This window comes from Neltuma alba, unplaced genomic scaffold (genome assembly GCF_004799145.2).
Source record: "Neltuma alba isolate B1F8T4 unplaced genomic scaffold, ASM479914v2 tig00010114_pilon, whole genome shotgun sequence".
NCBI lineage: Eukaryota > Viridiplantae > Streptophyta > Magnoliopsida > Fabales > Fabaceae > Neltuma > Neltuma alba.
In genome coordinates this window covers 358,878-366,020 of record NW_021635066.1, presented here as the reverse complement: position 1 = coordinate 366,020, position 7,143 = coordinate 358,878, and positions in this window count along the sequence as shown.

The following is a 7,143-nucleotide window of genomic DNA, read 5'->3' as shown; positions in this document are numbered from 1 at the left end:
CCTAAGAGGGCCAAGAAGGCCAGGAAGGTTAGGAAGCCCCTGAACCTGTTACTTTTGACACCCTGGCTGATGATATCAATGAGCTGACCGAGCATGTCTACTAGTTGAGCATCATATTCCTCCGAGAGATGAAGAGGCAGAAGGACCGCGATGCTCTGTATGATCAAGACCGGCGTTACTGTCATCGTGTGGATGTTTTAATTACTGACTGGTTAAACTTCCTCCTACCCCTCGAGGAGGATGACCCTCAAAGCAGAACCAGAACATCTGGAGTAGGCACTTCTTGTGTAGGACCATCTGGGTCTGGGGTGGATGACACGGGGATGCAGTTGTAGTTCTTTCTGTGTTTACTTTGCTTATTGTTTTTATTTTTGTTTTGAGTTGCAGTTACTGGATACTTTTTAAGCTTTTCAGTGTTTTCGTTACTTTGCACTTACCTTGTTGGATGCTGGTTTAACTGCTTATCTACTGATGGCCTTCTTACTTTGCTGTTATCTTTACAATTGCATTAATCCCTTGCTCTATTTTCACTTATCCTTTTTGTTTTGCCTGCAACCTATCACCCTTCTCCCTCCTCTTTATGAATTCGATGTGTTGTGCTTCAATTTAAAATTAGACTTTACAACTTTCGGTTTACTTATTAAACATTAAGGACAATGTCATGTTTAAGTGTGGGGGAGGGATGCCCATTTTGGATTTCAATAAATGCTTCATCATGCATATATTTTGACTCTCTAAGTGCTTTAGAACTGATCAATTGTGTGTATTTTTGAAGTTATTTAAGTTAATTTCCAGGGAAGTTTGAAAACTACATTACATTCTGTCTTTCTACCAACCTTTGCCGCGGTAAACTTTTAAGTTCACCATGGCCAAGTGCTTCTTTCTTATTCATTCCATTTCTAGCCCATACTTTGTAGCGGCCAACTTATGGTTTCGTCACGGCGAAGCAGGGTGTAAAACCCTTTACCTCAAAACATTATAAACTCGTCATAAAATCACTACTATGGTAGAAAAGGAAAGTTGTTTTAACAAACTACCATAGTAGAAAGAAATTGCGTAATTTTTGAAATTAACATTCAAACTCGAGTCAAACCCAAACTCCGTTGCATGCAACTAGAAATCGTTCATTTACATCCACTGGGCCTCCGAGCCTCTGGCCCGGGTAACAAAAGACATCACATCAACCCATCTAAATGGTTTCAACAAAATAAATCAGAATTTCATAAGACACTAGAAACGGCCTCCGGCCAACCAAAATAAGGAGATAACATTCCCTCCAGTTTACAATAAGGTCGGGTAATCAAAATATTTGAAAAGGGGTCCTAAATGTGGCAATATATACTGGCCATACATATACAAGGGCTAGAGGCCTAAAGCTAACCAAGCTCAAGCCTCTGCGTCTCTTCCCGATGGCACACGCCTAGAATCTTCACCTGAAAACATTGTAAACCACGGGGTGAGACAAACGTCCCAATAACCAACCTTTCCAATTCAAGGTACTACTAAATAGATGCTCGTGAGGTGTTAAGTGGAGTAGTTCACAAGTAATATTATAAATGATAGCCACAACAAATCATGCAAGTACAATGATGCAATCCCATCAACCATATCCCTCACTTTGGGAGATTTTCAAGAGCCGAACCCGGTCTATCCCTCACTAGGGGGACGTAAGAAGCCATAAAAGGCCTATCCCTCACTTTGGGGGAGGTAAGGAGCCAAAAGGCCTATCCCTCACTATGGGGAACGTAAAGAGCCAACCATCATGCATTAATGGAGGCCTTACCACGTGGTAGTAACAATCAAAACTCTCACCAATTCCCAATTCATGCATCATGCTCAAACCGTAATCAAAGAGTAAATGATCATTTCACAATTAACTTCTTTCAGTGGCCTATCTTTCACAAGTTCCAGATTCAATCAATATCAATTTAAACCCCACAAGATGGTTTTTCATTTTCACTATACAACATACACTTTGAACACAGTCGTTACTTGGAGTACAAAACATAAATCCACTCATAATACCACAAAAGCATATACAAAGGATTGGAAAGTGGTTACCTCTTGCCTGAGCAAAGAATAACAAACCAACAACACGGCCCCGTGCACCAACAAGGCTCACAACCAGTCTACACAAGCACACAACCAACATGTATTAGCTTTCAACTAATAATATGGCCAAAACAACACTTGGGGACACAAAATTCCTAACTCCAACCACAACTCTACCCAACTAAAAAGGGTATAACCATCAAGGCAACACTCTAAGGTCATAAAAATCCATTAAAACCTTAATTCCTTTCCAAACATCAATTAAAACTCATAACCTCAAGGACCCACTATAGGAATTCAACACCCAAACATCCCATTTGAACAATAGAAGTCTTAACAACATTCTAAACCAATTAAACATCTAATTTAACCCTCCTTAACATAACCCAAATCACAAAACTCAAAATCAACCTCCACATTATCATCCTCAATCACAAACCTCCCATTTCCATAAACCCTAATCTTAAAAACTCAAAGTTCTTCAAATCCAAGAAAACTACACCGGTTAAATGCTTAGACTAACCCAAAGCAATCAGTTAAAATCAAAACAATCAGTCAAAAACCTCAATTCCATAACAACATAGAAAACTCTAGGGTTTCACCATAAATCCTCAGAAATTCCAAGTAAGAAAGTAGATTAGAGGTTAAAATCACTTACTTGAGGTAATGGATCCTTAAAAATGCCCCCTCCAAGCCAAAAATTCAAAACCCTAGCAGAGCCTCTCTCTCTTCCTTCAGATTTTCTAATTTTCGCACATCTGATCCCTCTAGCAACTATATAGATTCGACCCCTTTCGCCGCGATGAACCCAGAACTTCACCGTGGCGAACTAATCCCGAGAGGGATTACTTGCCTGAAAACCTGACTTCACCGTGGTGAAAGCTTCTTGAGAGGAAACTCTCGCTCGCCCAAAAAGCCTTCGCCGCGGCATGCCCTAACTTCACCGCGGCGAGACCTTCTCGAGAGGGAAACTTCGCTCACCTGAACAACTTTGCCGCGGCGTCCCTCTAATTTCACCACGGCTAAACCTTCTTGAAAAGACACTTCCCCTGGAACTCCCGGTTCGCCATGACGAACATACCCTGAGAGGGGTCTGTTCACCTATTCCTCTAACATACCTTAATTCCAACCCGAACACCAAGATTAACACTAAATCACTAATCTACCCTTAAAATCAACCAAAAAGAGGCTATGAAAACCTGATAAAACTCAGGATGTTACACAGGGCATGTTACCAGATATACCTCTCGACCACTATTCGCTGCGGCACACTTCTTCCTTCGCTGCGGTGATGGCCCAAAAAATTTTTTTTTTAAAACCCTAAATGTTTTGCAATTTCATTTTCTCTCTTCAGAAATTCTACCAATTTAGATTCTTAATGCTCCTGCATTTTTAAAAAAAATTGTTGGAAAATTCAAATTATACTTGTGCCTTTAGAAAACTGTCCATGCTTTTAAATAATGGTTGAACTTAGTTTAGTCATGCTCTATTGTTTTTGACAAAGAGTAAACAAGGTTGCACTTTGAAAAAAGTACTATGTATTTTTGAATCTTGAGATTGATTAATCAAGATGCTACACCTATTGGAAGGATATTTGGGCCTAAATTCGTTAAATGGTGTGAATCTATTTAATTTCATATCTCTCTAGAACTTGTTTTAATCCTTAATCGAAGCTTGATGGATCGACATCTTGTGAACATGACAAAGGCATTCATTTCAAAACCCTTGTTACCCAAACACAAGGCCAAACACTTTACCATTGCCAACCCCTTTGAACCATCACTTTGAGTACATGCATACAAATAAAATGTAAATATTTTATTTTATTTTAGCTTTGATTTCATGTATAAAAAAAAGGACAGATGTTGGAGAAAAGCCAAAGAAAGAAATAAAATAGATAGTAATATAAAGAAAAGAGAAAAAGAAAAGGGGAGTTGGTATCTTGACAAACTTTAACTCCTTTCTTTGGAAACCTTTATGTTTGTTTCATGGATAGAATAATTGTAATGCTTGTACTCAATCCTTCTTTCTCTTTTATTCCATCCATTTCACTTGACCTTCACTAAGACTTACAAACCCTAAAGTCCTCTTAATTTGCAATTTGCGGTTTTTGTGGTGGAGAGGTAGAATTATCACAAGCTTATGGTAGATATTGGACTAAACAGATTTAGAGTGAAATAATCCCAAGACAAGTGAGTTGAGAGCTAAACACATACCCTTGAAATAAATCTCTTTTACTCAATCTTTTAGATTATATACCCATCGTGTTTACTTTCTTAGTGTATCTTTGTTTTACTGTTGCCAATTTTCGTGGGGATTTCTTACTAATTTTCTACTCTCATCTTTAAGCATGTTAGCATTTCTCCTCACACTTGTACCTTTTTGAATTATTTTTATGGGCTTTGTCCAGGAGTACAAAGGTCTAAGTGTGGGGGGAATTTGATTGAGTTCAAATTGTTTATATTATTTGATGGCATTTTCTAGGTTTTTGTTACTCTTTTTGGCTCATTTTTAATGATATTTGTGCTTAATTGAGATTAAGAGTCTTTGCTTTAAGTTAGAGTTGTTTGAGGGTAAAATTGTCATATTTATTCATTAATTGCATTCAATTGATTTTTGGGACAATCGATACCTCAAACCATTACTTTTCATTTCAGGACACTCAAGAAGTAGAGCCAAGAGTGAAGATCAAGGGGCGCAACACACAAGAGGTAACATTAACGTCTCTGCCAGGTTTCGCCGCTACTAACTCATTCCTTCGCTACGACGAAATTCAGAACTTCAACCTGGAAACTTGTCGGCCATGGTTCACAGCGGCGAACCATACCTTCACCGCGGTGAACCCTTCAAAGTAGCAACCTAGACCCAAACCATTTTCAAAAATTTTACCTATCCACTCATACAAACCAACCCAGTATACCTCACTACTGGTTTAGAAACCCTATTTCAGTGTTAGTGACATCATTCACTCCTATAGAAACTTGCTAGTCCATGGAAGCTCTTAACTTCATTGGCATTCTTTGGGGTTAGCCAATCTCTTATAGCTTTTACCTTTTCCTCATCCACACGGATCCCTTGACCAAGAAACACAACAGAATCTATGCAAAAGGAGCATTTTTGAAAATTAGCATATAAGCTATTCTCCTAAAGAGTTTGAAACACCTCATGCAAGTAAATAACATAGTCATCTATTGTTCTACTATAAACAAGAATATCATCAAAGTAGACAACCATAAACTTCCCAATAAATGAACCAAAAACATGATTCATCAAGCTCATGAAAGTACTAGGTGCATTAGTTAACCCAAAAGGCATAACTAACCATTCATACAATCCAAATTTAGTTTTAAATGTTGTTTTCCATTCATCTCCCTCTTTCATGCGAATTTGATGATAAGCACTCCTAAGATCAATTTTAGAGAATAAAGTAGCACCATGTAACTCATCCAACATGTCATCTAATCTAAGAATGGGGTAACGATACTTAACTGTTATTTTGTTTATGGCTTTACAATCAACGCACATTTGCCACAAACCATCTTTTTTAGGCACTAAGAGTACTGGAACAGCATATAGGCTCAAGCTGAAATACCCTGCCTTTAACCCCTCAGAGCACACATTCGCAAGCGTTATGGTTCAAGCAGATCACGACACAAACCCGCAGATTTAAAATTTCAACATAATTACTCAGGTTACTATTCACTGTTTTACTTCAGGATTACAGGCGTAACTTCAAAACTTCATAACTAATTCCATAAAAATTTTATTGGAGTGTTCTAAAATTATAAAGAAAGCTATTTCATTTCTATTTAAGGGAAAAATATCTAATTAGACTTATCTTTGCCCAATTTGTACAGTTTAATCAATAAATATTACTGTTCATTTCGTAAAATCTGGAACTTCCAGATTCTATGCCTCAATTTGGAAATTCGTATCTCCTTGTGTACACATCCAATTGAGGTAATCTAGCTCTCATTTTAAAACTTGAGATATGTACTATAGGTCTGCCAAATCTCGTGACTTAACTCATTCATTTGATAGGTCAAACTGGAGCTACAAACTCCCTACTCCAGGACTTACGTTTTATCTCTTAGCATCTCTTTACTTTAATTCTTTTTATTTCGTTGGCATATATAACATGGGCTTACTCTTTCCCATTCATACTTATACACTTTCATTCATGCCATAAATATTTATAATTAATTACATGGCATCATAGGCATCCATAACATAAATTACATAATAGGAGAATTACACATTGAATAATAATATCATTCATTAACATGAACAATTCTCCACTTTCTTCTCCTTGCTTCTCATGGCATTATTGCCCATCATTGATTGACCTAAATGGTTAGTTAGGGAGGGGGTGAGATTTGAGGGAATCTCAGTAGTAAACAATACCATATTAATCATGCTAGATGGATGCTAATGCGCTACACGCAACTTGTTTATTCTCTTGTTAATTAGTGACATATTAGCATACTCAAAGCTAACTTCTTGATGCATGGCCATAGAGACATAATCTACTCATCATGAATAGCAATTACCGTAGCTAAAACTGTTGGAAATTGTGCCCTAGGGGCCAATCATTGTGTTATGAACATTGTTGATTTATGAATTTCTTAATTATGTTATCATATTATTTGCATGTTTACTGTGATGACTATCCTTGGATAACTCATGATTTATCTTAAATGTCCCTAGTCGGTCATCTATATGGGAGCAGAGATGAAATAAGACCAGTATCACTTTGAAGATATGTAGAGATATAAATCAAAGTCATAGGCACATGTAAGAGTACAAGGTGTTAGAACGACTCGCTATGAGAGAGCTGCATGGGTTAAGTCATAAGCTTCTCTCATATACAAACCATGTCACTGTGCCCTTTGACCTGAGATCATCATGGATTCCTACATGAGAAATGCTCAGCTTTGACCTAGTCAAAAGTCACTTTTGACCGAGTGATCATAAAGACTATGTTCAGGCTTAGTGGTTTTTCATGCGGAGGAATATGAATGGTCAAGATGGAATTTGTCCCTCACATTCGTAAAGAGATATTACTGGGCCCCTCAATGAGTGAGTCTGAGA